The 13,147-nt window shown below is 57.1% G+C and overlaps 2 protein-coding genes across 5 annotated transcripts in view; one reads left to right on the plus strand and one right to left on the minus strand.

Annotated features, from left to right (window-relative positions):
- Window positions 1-13,147, minus strand: part of MACROD1 (mono-ADP ribosylhydrolase 1) — a 169,104-nt gene that overhangs the window by 95,709 nt on the left and 60,248 nt on the right. The window lies entirely within an intron of this gene.
- The window catches only part of FLRT1 (fibronectin leucine rich transmembrane protein 1), an 82,920-nt gene that overhangs the window by 58,277 nt on the left and 11,496 nt on the right, over window positions 1-13,147 (plus strand). The window contains exon 2 of one of the 2 annotated variants that reach the window (XM_031653660.1): window positions 10,157-11,146. The gene's annotated coding sequence lies outside the window, so the exon portion shown is untranslated. Of the gene's footprint in view, window positions 1-10,020; window positions 11,147-13,147 lie in introns of those variants that run through there. The other variant, XM_003909634.5, reaches the window with a different exon arrangement.

Below are 13,147 nucleotides of genomic sequence, written 5' to 3' on the forward strand. Positions count from 1 at the left end.
GGCCACACAGGAGTGGCTGGTGTGGCCGTGAGGACCCAGAGTGGAGAGAGGAGTGAGTTTGCATCCAGGCCCTGGAGCAAACCCCCTGTGGGACCCTGGCCAGGCTCCTGAATATCTGTTTTCTCAGGTGGAAAATTGGAATGGTAGTAACAGTGCCTGTGCATTCAGTGAGGCGACGTGTGAATAGTGTCTGCCTCGGACACAACACAGGGTGGCCACTACTGTTGTTGTTAGTATTATTATTATCCACATCAACATCTCAGCTCTGTGTGCCTGGGCCTTCTAGAGCTCAATTGAGTCAGCTGCTGGTGTTGTCATGCTGAGGACACAGTCCCTACCCTTAAGAGCTCACGGCCCATTGGGAAAAGACACTTATACTCCCCGGTGGAGAGGGCAAGGGCTGAGTGAGCCGGGAAGCCAGGCCTCCACCTGGCGTGCTCACCACTGCCTGGCATCTCTGCCAGTGGCCATGTAGACTAGGTATGGATGCCCCTGGTGGGGGCAGCCTGGCCCACCTTTGGGCATCTCCACCTGGTATAGATTTCTTTCTTAACTCCATCCCTCCCAGTACTTCCCTCCCAGTCCTTCCAGTTCTTGGGCCTCCCAGAACAGGTCCGTTTTCCTTCTCTGCCAAGGACAGGAGACTGCCCTCTTCCTGGACTGGCTGAACAAGCCCCACCCCCTCTTGGTCATGGCCAAGGTCACTCCCCACCCACTAGGCCGCCTGCTCTGTAGTGTGGCTGTGCGTCTCTAAGTGCCCAGAACAGAACAGTGTTCTAGTCTGGCGTGACCAGGGTGGAAGGAGGGAGGAGGTGGTGTAGCGATCACCTCCTTCAATATGCCATTGATTCCTCCATTAATGCAGCCTGTGCAGCAACCAGAAGCTGGGGGCAAGCTGTCCCTCTGTGTCTGGTACAGTGAGCCACCTTGCTCCGCAGCAGCAGAGGAGCCGGCTGACGGAGAGCAGGGTGCCAGGGGAGCCTGAGAGGCCAAAGTTAAGCAGGCCGGGGCTGGGCGCGGTGGCTCACGCCTGTAATCCCAGCACTTTGGGAGGCCAAGCCAGGCAGATCATCTGAGGTCAGGAGTTTGAGACCAGCCTGGCCAACGTGGTGAAATCCCATCTCTATTAAAAATATAAAACTTAGGCTGGGCACGGTGGCTCAGGCCTGTAATCTCAGCACTTTGGGAGGCTGAGGCCGGTGGAGCACGAGGTCAGGAGTTCAAAACCAACCTGGAAGATGGTGAAACCCCGTCTCTACTCAAAATACAAAAAAAGTTAGCCAGGCATGGTGGCGGGCGCCTGTAATCCCAGCTACTCAGGAGGCTGAGGCAGAGAACTGCTTGAACCTGGGAGGCGGAGGTTGCAGTGAGCTGAGATCGTGCCACTGCGCTCCAGCCTGAGTGACAGAGACTCCATCTAAAAAAAAAAAAAAAAAAAAAAATCCCAAAAAACAAAGTTAAGCAGGCTGGGGACAAAGAAGGGTCAGGGAAGCTTCCTGGAGGAAGAAACAGTTGTCAGTCAGAAATGAATGGCAGGCTCCTGGAGTGAAGGCCTCCTGAGTCATCCTTTCCTGCCCCTGCCTAACCACAGGGTGACTGGCAGAGCCATTTGGTCGCGTACGTCATGGGGCAGACTCCGGAAGCTCAATGTGTGGCTGCTGTGGGCAGGATCATTTGTCTTTGGGAAAAGTGGTTCAGGGAGGCTGGCCACAGAGGTCAGAGGCCTTCTCAATGCTGGCCCCTATCTACCAGGATTCAGAAAATCACCCCCCACCCCACGACCAGGGCATCTTTGGCTGTGCCTGAGGTTCACAGGGGCATGGAGGCCGAGGCACTTCCCAGAGGTCACATCCAGGTTGGGGGGCCCAGGAGTGGCCTGTGTCCCAGGAGGGGAGGTAGCCACAGGTCTCCCAGCCCCGTGTGCTCCGGGAGCGAAGGTACCAGGGGCCTCGTTAGCTGCAGCTTCAAAGAACCTCGTGATTAACAAAAGTGTGCTGCGAATCCTTTCTCTTCCTCCTTCTCTCCTTAAGGCAGGCTCCCGAATGAAAAGGAAAATATACAATGAGAGGCACTAAGGAAACCTCAGAGGAAAGCCAGGCGTCTGCAAAGATGGGGAAGGAATGACATTCCACTCTCGTGTGAGGTGTGGGCTGGCTTGCTTGCTTTATTTATTTAAAATAGTCTCTCTCTTTTCCCCCATTCCTCCCAATTCAGCTAGTCTCTCAGGCTGCGCTTTAAGTTCTTTTGAAGTGTTACAACCATTTTCTCCTCTTTCAATTAACAACAAGAAAAGGAAGCTAATAGCTTCCTGAGCCACTCGCTGTAAATATTAACAAAGTCTGGCCGCCTGGCCCGAGCGCGCAGCGTTGCTCTCGGCCAGAGAGCATGTTTACGGGAAGGAGGGAAGGGTGGGAGATTTCCAACACAGAGGGAGAAAATCCCCTGGCACAGGCTCTTGCTGGTGCGGGGAAACCAGAGAGCTGGGAGCTGAGTGAGAGGGCACCTGTCCCTGGGGGCCGGAGGCTGGCAGAGCTGGTGGGAGCGAAGTAGTGAACTGAGGTTGCTAGTGGATGCTTCTGGAAGGAAAGGCAGCTTCCCCCAGCTGCACCTGAGTAACTCGGATGATGGCATATGTGGCCTGGAATCCCCAGCTCACAGCGGAGTCTGAGAAGGAGGGCTGGGTTTCTAGATGCAGTAGGCGGAGGGAGGTGCTGCCAGTTCCTGAGGGTGCACGCTGGACCCCCAGCACTAGCACAGAGCCCTGGAAGGAGGTGGGCAGGGGGCTCCTGAAATAGGGCAGGAGGGGCTCCAAGTCAGGGGTCGAGACCTGAATGGTGGAGTGCGAGGCTGCGGGGAGGGTCTGGGGAAGGGGTAGCCGAGGAAGGGAGCTGATGGCCCTTGGGCAGCGCCTGGGTTCCCTGACAGCTCCTCAGCTTTCTCCCTGGGGAGTCTCCAGCAGTGGTCCCCCACCCCCCAGGGGCCCGTGAGCCTACAGGATGTGTTGTGCTGCAGTCAGCACAGTGCTGCCTCAAACTGCCGCTCGAGAGCTCCAGCGCGGGGCCCATTTCACAGCCAGGCTGCCAGGAGACGCTGTGAGAGTGCCCAGACCCTGGAGGCCAGGAGCGGACCAGGGCTGCCTGCCGGCTCCACCACCTGCCTCGGCCAAGGGGCAGCCAAGAGCACTGTGACGGGCAGGCAGGGGGTCGAACAGCCACTGTTCTGCCGACAAAAGCAGGCCAATTTCCTGAAAGAAGAGGTTCCGGCCTTGGCTGGTGGCGCCAGGTTCATCACCCCCTGAGCTTCCTCTAGGCTGGACACAGGCCCTAATGGGCACGGGCAATGCATCACAGTGAGGTCTGCTAGGTAGAGCAGGCAGGCAAGCGGTCATTCCTGTCCCCTCCTTTTTTTTTTTTTTTTGAGACTGAGTCTCTCTGTGCTGTCCAGGTTAAAATGCAGCGGCACGATCTCGGCTCACTGCAACCTCCACCTCCTGGGTTCAAGCGATTCTCTTGCCTCAGCCCCCCAAGTAGCTGGAATTACACGCCCAGCTAATTTTTTTTTTTTTTTAGTAGAGACGGGGGTATCAACATGTTGGCCAGGCTGGTCTCAAACTCCTGACCTCAAGTGATCCGCCTGCCTCGGCCTCCCAAAGTGCTGGGATTACAGGCGTGAGCCACCGCACCCTGCCCTGTCTCCTTTTGTGCCTAGAGTTGCTCTGTGAAGGGGCAGGCTCCGGCTGCAGTGTGCCTCCCTGAGAGCATGAGAGCAGGCCTGTGCGGGGCTGCCGTGTCCCCATCCCCTCCAAGCACACTGCCGGCTGCGTCCCCTCGAGGGCCTCCCCCCGCAGAGCTGAGAGCCAATGCCTGTCCCTCAGTGAGCTGGGTGTGAGCGGCCCTTGCTGGTCTCCCCCTCACCCACTCTCTCAGCGTCTGGGCCCAGGAATTCCTGCCTGCCCTTGCTGGGAGGAGATTTCAAAGGCACAAGAGCACTCCAGGCGGATGAGGACTCTTCAGGCGCCTGCGTGCTCCTGTCTCCCTGCTGCCCGGGGACGGCAGTGCCCACTGGCAGCCGTTTCTAGGTCCCCTGTTGCTCAGCTGCACTGTGAGGGCAGCAGCTTCAGCTAGGGAGCCCTCCCCACTGCAGCACCCTGAGCCTGGCAGAACTGGGCCTCCAGACCCCCCAGACCATGCAGGGAGGGACTGCTGGGTCCAGTGGGGCAGGTAGGGAGCGGCAGGTGGCTACGGTCTGTGCCCAATTTGGCCTGCTGGGCTTCTCTGCCAACTCAGCACCAGGGGATGGGTGAACTCCCAGGCCACCTCTGGCCACAGCTGCCCACGTGTGAAGGGAAGGAAGGAAGAGAATAAAGAAGGGGAGATGTCCCGTGGCAAGAGAAGCTCCGTCCCGGGCGAGTGGGCCCCGCACCCCTGGAGGGCCCTGCTCTGGGCGCTGCCTGCTGAGTTTCTCTGATGGCCATCTTGAGGGTGGGCGCTGGCAAAGGCCCAGGCCTGCTGGCCGGGCGGAACAGACTCTTGAAGCCACCCACGGCCTGGCTCGCACTCTTGCAAATACCCTGAAAGTCTGGGTTTTGTCAGGAGATGGTTTAATTAGCAGAGCGGAGGCTGGGAGGGTTCGCACCACACAAGCAGGCTCTCGCCTCCGCCTCTTCTCACCCTGCTACTCGGGTGCCATGCAGTGGTGCCAAGCCTGGGGGCCAGGAGAGAGTGGGCAGGGAATGGGGTGGGCCCATCTCACAGAGCAGAAGGCACAGCCTCCAGAGGCCTTCCTGCTCCTGCTAAGGCCCGGGGCTGCGGGCTGCAGATCAGGACCAGGCTCGGAACCCACAGCAAGCCGGCTGTCCATGGCTCTCTTGATGGTGCTCCCAGGAGCACTCAGCTGCCCTCCAGTGAGGAGAAGGAGGTGGGAACCCACTCAGCACCCAGGCCTGTCTTCAGGGAGTAAAGCCCGGGGGACTCCCAAGTTGGCCCCTTCCCTTCAACCCCTCACTGCGTGAGGTCCCCAGCCCAGGTCCCCGCCCCTTTTCCTGATGGTGCGGTTCCAGCTTTTCACTGGTCCTCTCCTGTGCACCTGGGCACCTTCCAGGTCTCCATGCAGCAGCGAGAATGCTCTTTCTAAACTGCAAGTCTGGTCACACTCCTCCATGCCTGGGCACCCTCACGGCCTCCCCGCTGCCCTCATACGAAGACTAGGCCCCTCAGCGCAGCATTCAGAGCACCCCCAAAGCCAGGCTCCGGGCCCTGCTTCAGCTCAGATCACGGCCCTCCACTCACTCAGAGCTCTGGGACACTGACCTCTCATTGTACTAAGCCCTCCAGCCTTCACACAGGATGTTCCCTCAGCCTGAAATGTTCTTCCTGTCCTACTCCCTACATGCTGAGCCCATTACAGGAGTGGTCCTAGCCCCCAGACAGCAATGCTCTCCCTGCCCGCAGCCTTCTGTCTCCAGTGCCCTCGGGAGAGAGGGAATAAGCAGCCCCCAGACTGCTCTCTGCAATGGGAAAAAAAGGAACGGGCTCTGTGGACAGCCATCCTGGTAGGGGGAAGTCAGCAGCCATGGAACAAACTCCAGTTTGAGTCACAAAGAGTCTTTTCATCTATAAAGGTCAGATACAGATGCTGACCTCAGCCTGGAAGTCCAAAATGAAAGAAAATCCTGGGTCTCCTAGCTCGCACCAGCTCTGACCTGCTTACAATGATCTAAACTCTGCCCTCTTTGCCACAGGGCAGCTCTGCCCAGGGAGGGGGCAGGCATGTTGTTCATTTAAAACACCACTTAGCTAAGTCGCCAGCCATAAAGCCCACCTGGGTTTCTAGCAGCACATACCAGTCATCTGATTAATGACACATACATAAAAATCCATCCCTAGGAGCCAAAGGTTGAAATGAAACAGGAGGGCTAATTGCTAATACAGGAATTAATATCAGAGAGCTCTGATCTTTAAGGCAGCTATGAACTGTAAAGCTGAGGGCTTGAGGATCGTTTCTACTTCGGGAGGAAGCCCTGAGGGCCAAGGGTGAGCAGTGGCTCTGGAAGATAGGCAGGTGGTCAAGGGAAAACCCAGCCAGACCTGCCCCCCTCTGGATGGCCACTGAGCTCACGTGTGATTGTCATGACATGGGAGTACCCCAGAACCACAGCACAGCATCATCATCTTCAAAGCTCTTGGCTCCCATACTGCCCTGTGTGTGCCTCAGATTGTAGCCCTCTGAAAACCAGTGCCCTCCCCACTGGACTGTGAGCTCCTGGAGGATGGGGGCATCTCTTTGGATCCCCAATGTCTTGTACAATGCCTGGAGCATGATTAAATTCAGAATATGTTTGCTGGATGGAGAGATGGGTAGATGGAAAGATGGAGAAATGGATAGATGGAGAGGGAGAGATGGATGGATGAATGGACAGATGGAGAGATAGATGGAGAAATGGATGGATGAAAAGATGGAGAGATGGATGGATGGATAGAGGTGAATAGATGGATTGATGGAGAGATGGAGGGATGGAAGGATGAATACAGAGATGGAAGGATGGAGAGATGGGAGGATGGATGGAGAGATGAATGGATAGATTGATGGAGGGATGGATGGATGAAGAGATGGAAGGATGAATGGAGAGACAGATGGAAGGACAGATGGAGAGATGAATGGATGGGCTGACAGATGGAGAGATGGATCGGTGAATGGAGAAATGAGAAGGAAGGATGGATGGATGGAGAGATGAATGGATAGATGGATGGATGGATGGATGGATGAATAGAGAAATGGTGAGATGGAGGGATTGAGAGATGGCGGGATTGAGGAATGGAGGGAGAGATGGAAGGATGGAGGGATGTATGGATGGAGGGGTACACAAGAGAGCCTCAGGAGAAGCCCAGGGCCCCTCAGTGCAGTGTTTGGTGGATGGTCTGTTTCTCTTGCGCTGTCTAGGAGTAGTGTAGCCATAAGGAAATTGGCCTGGAGTTTGAGGCCCTGACTCTGCTTCAGGTTGTATAACCCTGGACAAGTCCCACTCCCTCTTCTTAGTCCACACAATGGAGGTGGTCCTCCCTGACCTGCTAGCCATGCTGTCTTCCCAAGCTCAGGGAAGAGGCAAGGGAGAAATTACTGGGAAAGGACAAGGTGCATTGTCCCCTGGCATATATGTATGGGCAGATTCAGCCAAAATGCAGAGGGTAATGCAGAGATGTGAGACTGGGGACTTGGCGTTTTCTCCCTCCTTTCAAATTTCTTTTAATACAGTGGTGATGTTATTGATGATAACAAAAGTAGAATTGTGTAAGCATCTCAAAGTACTTTTACTCAAAATGGAAGCTTTTATGATGTTGACTCAAAAAATGGTTTACTGGTTTTGAGCACGGAGACCAGACCTGGAGCCTGTGGGAACAGGGGAGGCCAAGGGGATGAGTGTAACCACTAACTTCACACGGTGTGGTCTCCACTCACTCGAGCCAGGAGGGTGGCCACTGGGGGCGCTGTGGCTCTGGCGGGAGGTGTCTGCCAGGCGCACACATTTACATATTTATTCTTGGGCCTCCTTTGGTTCAGTGAATGCAGGTGGCTACTAATGATCATCATTATGCACCCACACAAGGGAAGAGCCACAGTGCTGCTGGAGAGCTCACACCTCCCAACCACTGCCAGCCAGACTCACTTGGAAAACCAATACACACCCCAGAAGCCTGAGAGGCCCCACTCATCAAGGGCACAGACGCCGAGGAGCCCAGTATCCCAGCACTGGGGTTCCAGGAGGCTTTGCAGGCCCCAGGGAAGGTGGGGGTGGGGGCTGCAGCAGGGAAGGCGGACTGAGGACATACAAAGCTGGATGGGCACCAAGAGCCTCACTTAGTGCCTTGGTTTTCTAAATGAGGAAGCAGATGGGAAGTTCGCTGAGTGCATTTATTAAGCACCAACTGTGTGCAAGGCACTGAGCCAGACGCTGGGGGATCCAGCCTCAGGTCCTCCCTTGAAGCCAGGGAGACAATTCTTTTCATGCTATGTCATTGCTGTCATGGTTCACAGGACCACACAAGCCAAGGGGAGGGTGGCCCATTGCAGGAAGGGAGGGATGACGTCTGCATGGATTCTTACAGAAGGGGAACAGTACAGTGAAGGGCCAGGCTGGAGCCAGCTCAGGGCATTAGTGGGCAGTAGTGGCAGACACGGCGGGTGGGCTGGGCAGGGCCCTTGGAGACTACCGTAGCAGCATTGCCTCTATCCTGACAGCTATGGGACACTCTCAGAATAAAGCTGAGAAGCTATGGGAAGGGTCTGAGGCGAACACACCGGTGGGATGAACTTGCCTCCTTTTTGGGTTCTTAATTTCAAAAGCAGAGCTCAGTGGTTTCTCTCTTTATCGGGAGGCAGCGGCCACGGCTGGCTGGAGCCTCTGGGCTCCCAGGACACGGCCGTCATCCTCTCAAAATGCCGAAGCCTGCTGCCCCTGCCCCACCCCCATTGGTATAAAACAATTTCTGCGCCCCGGCCAGGGAGGCAGATGACCTCATTGGACTTTCTCCATCTCTCGCTTTCATGGAGAAATTACAATTTATAATTGGATGAAATCACGCGGGTGGTAATAGCAATAAGGGCTTGTGCTGGAGCCGGCCGCCTTCCCCCCCGCAGGCAGGGACTCTGTCCTCATCTTCCCTCCTGCGTAAGCCCCACCGCACCCCTTCCAGGGCCTGTGCCCCACCTGTAGTATTCATCAGGCACTGGGCATTCAGAATCGATGTCCCATGGGGCTTGCTGGCTCTGAAACCTCCTTTCTCCTAGGGCAGCTTGTCCCAAGAAAACTCCCCCCGCCACCCTGTCCACCCCATCAGTCTCAGCCTGCACACCACCTGGCTGGCACACACCCTTCCCGAATGCCTTCCCTGCCAGGCTGTGAGTCCCGTGGGCAGCCACCCCCTATCTGGGTGCTGGGCTTATTAAAACATGAACCCCAATATCCCTGTTTTTATTTGTAACAGCCTCCAACAAGCATTTCTCAAATCAGCCACCTTAGGCCCTACAAAGAAAAGTGCCCAGATGCAGCTGAGCCCATCTGGATCTGATTTCAAACCAGAGCGAGCACTCTCAGATGTGTAATAAAAGCCCTTTTCCAAAGAGGGGCTCCTGCAGGGGGAATACGGACACCAGGGCACCACGGCCTTTCCACATGCCGCACTAATGAGAGGTGCTGGGGAGGGCTCGGGCTTTTGTTTTGGATTCTGGAACAGCGTGCCCTGCCCTCCGTCTGTGCGGAAGGGGAGGGCAGTTGCCGGTGTTGAGGACTGACCCCCCACCTAGGAAGTGGGGTGGGCACCGGACAGAGGCCAGGAACATGGAGACCCAACTTCCCCAGTTCCCTGATGGTTCTGCTTCCCATGGTGGGGAAAGGCAGTGCTTGTTCTGGAAGCCCAGGCCATGGCGGTCCAGTTGGAGCTTTTGAATGACATTTAGCAAGAAGAGCAGGTGCTGGGGGAATTGGAGCCAGCTCTGGGCTGGGCGGGTGGCCCTGCACGGCCAGGAGCTCAAAAAACTTCATTTTTCTCTTCCCAGTCCTTCCACCCCCAGGGAGGGAAAACCAGGTAGCTGCAAGGCTGGGCACTATGCATAGCCAACTGTTGTCAGGATTTGGAAAGAGGCAGGAGATGGGGAGAAAAACCCCAGGCCCTTCCCTGGCTCACGGGCAAGTGGCATTTAAAAAAAAAACAAAAACAAAAACAAAAAAAAACAAAAAAAAACCGGATCCAGATCCAGGCTGGGTGCGGTGGTTCATGCCTGTAATCCCATCACTTTGGGAGGCCAAGGCAGGCAGATCATGAGGTCAGGAGATCAAGATCATCCTGGCCAACATGGTGAAACCCCACCTCTTCTAAAATACAAAAAAAAATTAGCCAGGTGTGGTGCCTTGCACCTGTAGTCCCAGCTACTCAGGAGGCTGAGGCAGGGGAATCGCCTGAACCCGGGAGGCAGAGGTTGCAGTGAGCTGAGATCGCGCCACTGTACTCCAGCCTGGCGACAGAGTGAGACTCCATCTCAAAAAAGAAAAAAAAAACAGGATCCAAAGCAAAGGGGGCTGCAGCCCAGTGGCCCTGATGGATGCTGTCCCAATGCGGTCCCTCATGTCTCTGGGCTTAATTACTGGTATTGTTTTTGGCAGGTAAGGAAGCAGGCAGTGGGCGAGAAGATGGATTCCTTTTTGGAAAGACAAGACCAGGGGGTGAAGCGGGAATAACCCATCCTCCCTACCTTCCCAGCAAGGAAACCTCTACAAACAGGAGCAGCCAAGCGGGACTGAGGCCCTCGCCCCCCAAGCATCTTCCCAAAGAAGGGCATGTGGGGGCCTGACAGCTCAGCTGTACGTGTCAGCAGCTCCAGCCCCACCGTGAACATCTGAACTCCTCAGCGGGGTAATGGACCCCTCCTTCCCCCCGGAGACGCAGCCTGAGTGACAGGAATACGGAGCCTTTGGAGAGTGGCTCCCTCTCAGCTCTGTCATGCAAGAACGCTTTCTGCACCCAGCCCATTCTGCCAAGTGACTTAAAGGGATTTAAAAAAAAAGCCTTGGTAAACCAAAAGGGGGTAAAAGCCAAAAGCCACGCAGAGGCCTTTCAGAAGAGGTGGCGGCCTGCAGACAAAAGGGCAAGAGTTGAAAAGGGCCGTGGAGGTAGCAAGCAGCAGAGGCCACCCTGCTCGGGGCTGGGTGCCAGGCCACAGGGCATGCCCGACGAACAGGGAGTCGGAACCCCCTCAGGCCACCCTCAGGAGTCCTGGGGCCCAGAGGGGTGTCCCTGTACCCCTTGTGCGCAGGACCCTCACTCTGCAGGGAGAAGCCAGCTGCGCCCGCAGCCTAGGGTGCCAAGGATGCTGCTGACTGTGGCCCGCAGCCTCATCTGAACGCCAGGAGACCAGAAGACTGAGGCACCGGATCCCCTCTCTGTGCCCTGGGGTGCCCCAGCACTGCCCAGTCACCCCAGGTCTGAGGTCTGTGTCCCTAGTGGTACAAGGCCTGGTAGGACCACGGGGCCAGGAATGTGAGCGCCATCTGAGCTCACGGTGTCCCGAGTTGCAGCTTCGTGACTTTGGCGTGGGCCTTCAGACCAGCAACTCGTCGGACCCAGAGGGCTCCTGGGCTGCAGCGACGAAGGAGGTAAGGCCCAAGGACGAGGGAAGAGGGACGTGAATTCGGAAGGGCTCCAGGGTGGCCCAGGGTTCCTCGCGCCCAGACAGCTGGGTCCCGCCCTCCAAAGACCCCTTTCCCGGCCAGAGCTCCACGGGTCTCCACAGGTCTGCGGCTCCATCCCATCCACCCACTCACGCAGTTCACGCAGCTGGCGGCTTCTGCTTGCCGGCATAAGCATCATTTGCCACCTGGTGGTCCCTGTGCTGCTGGGCTCTACCCAGCAGCTGGACCTGGGATGTAACGGCGTGGCCTCTCCTGGAGTAAATGGCCCTGCAGTGGGGTGGGGAAATCTCATTTTGAGCCCCCTCCCTAACGGTGGTGGCAGTGAGGCCTGGTGGGTGGTAGGCAGGAGCTCTGGTAACCTAGGCTACTTTCCCTGGTGCCTGCTGCCCTTGAACGGGAGGGAGTCCACAAGTCTACATCAGGGTCTGCTGTCTGGGTAGCAGGGTCTGCTACCTGCTGTCTGGCCGGGGACCCAGGGTGGGGTTGATCCAAAGCTACTGCCCAAGGTCCTGCTCCTGTTGGCCCTTGGGCATCGTCTGCACTGGCTTCCAGTTCAGCCTCTTTGTTGGTTACAGGAGCCAGCTGAGGCCCAGAGAAGGGCAGCGAGTGCCCCAAGGGTCACACAGCAGGCGGTGAGCGCTCCCTCCCACTGAGGTGGAGCTGACTCCTCCAAGGATCCCTGGAGGCCGGAGGGAGAGGCTGCACCTCACCTCGGAAAACACAAATCCCAGGCCACCTTAAGCCACCGTGCCCTGGGCAGGACAGGGAAGCCCCAGTTCATTACCAAGATGGAAAATGACACTTCCCACGCTCTTCCTCAGGAGAGGGGTTGATTTATGATTGCACCAGGGCCTGGGACATTCGTCAGAGCGGCACAGCGTGCATGCCGTCTGCGGGGGCATTAATAGCCGTGTTATTAGCCACCGGCGTGAAAGATGCCCTGCGGATGGGCTATTTGCTGTTATTTATTATAAAAGTGCGCCAGCCCGGCAGCGGGGCCGCGAACGCGCCTGAACCTGAGCTGGGCCCCTGCCCTGCAGCCCTTCTGTGCTCCCAGCTGCTCCTCTCCCAGTGCCCAGCCCTGGTCCCTACTGCCCCTCCAGTCCCTAGGAGGGCATGGGGGTCATTCCTAGGTTGTAGGGGAGCAGCTGCTGCCCCCCAGGCCTGCTGCCATGGAAGATCTGCTCAGTGGCTCTGTGCAAAGGGAGGCAAGGAACAAACGCTCTGGGCAGACAGACCTGGGTTGGGGCCTGGCCCTCTGGTTGTGAGCGTGTGACCTTGGACAAGTCTGCCCCTCCCTGCGTGCCTCCCCTTTCTGCATTGGGGATGCAGCCTCTCCCCTCCACACAGGCTGTGGCCAGCTGGCGAGAGCATTCTGACGTGCCCAACACTCAAGCACCCAGCCCTGCTAGCTACTGCTAACGCTAACAGGCGTGACCCCACAGGCATGAGTGGCCCCCCAGGTGTGAGTGGCCCCACAGGCGTAAGTGAGCCCACAGGCGTGAGTGAGCCCACAGGCGTGAGGGGTTGCGAACCTGCTGGTGGAGAAGTGCAGCCCCCATGAGACCCCGCTGGAGTTGGGACACTGTACCCCAGCACCCTCCCTGTGCCAAACCCCTGGGAAAGGGTTAAAGTTGGGCGCCAAGGCCCCAGGAGATGGGCGGGGAGGCTGCCGAAGCTGCTGGAGGGCTCTGTCTCCACCCTGTCTCATCCATGCGGAGCCTTAGATTTTCCTCATCTACAAAAAGCAGACAATCACTGAGGTCCTTTATCTCATGATTCCAGGGTCCTGAGTGGCGAGTTCCATCCGTATGTGTATCTGTGGGGTGGGCGGGAGGGGAAAAGGCCTCTGTAGTAAAGTGAGGCTCACCTCTGATAGTTGGAGACAGACACGTGGCTGGGCAGTGCCAGGCCAGCATCCATATCAGTGGGGGTGAGTAGGGACGGCCAAGAGTCTCCCTTTGG

This window comes from Papio anubis, chromosome 12 (genome assembly GCF_008728515.1).
Source record: "Papio anubis isolate 15944 chromosome 12, Panubis1.0, whole genome shotgun sequence".
Lineage (NCBI taxonomy): Eukaryota > Metazoa > Chordata > Mammalia > Primates > Cercopithecidae > Papio > Papio anubis.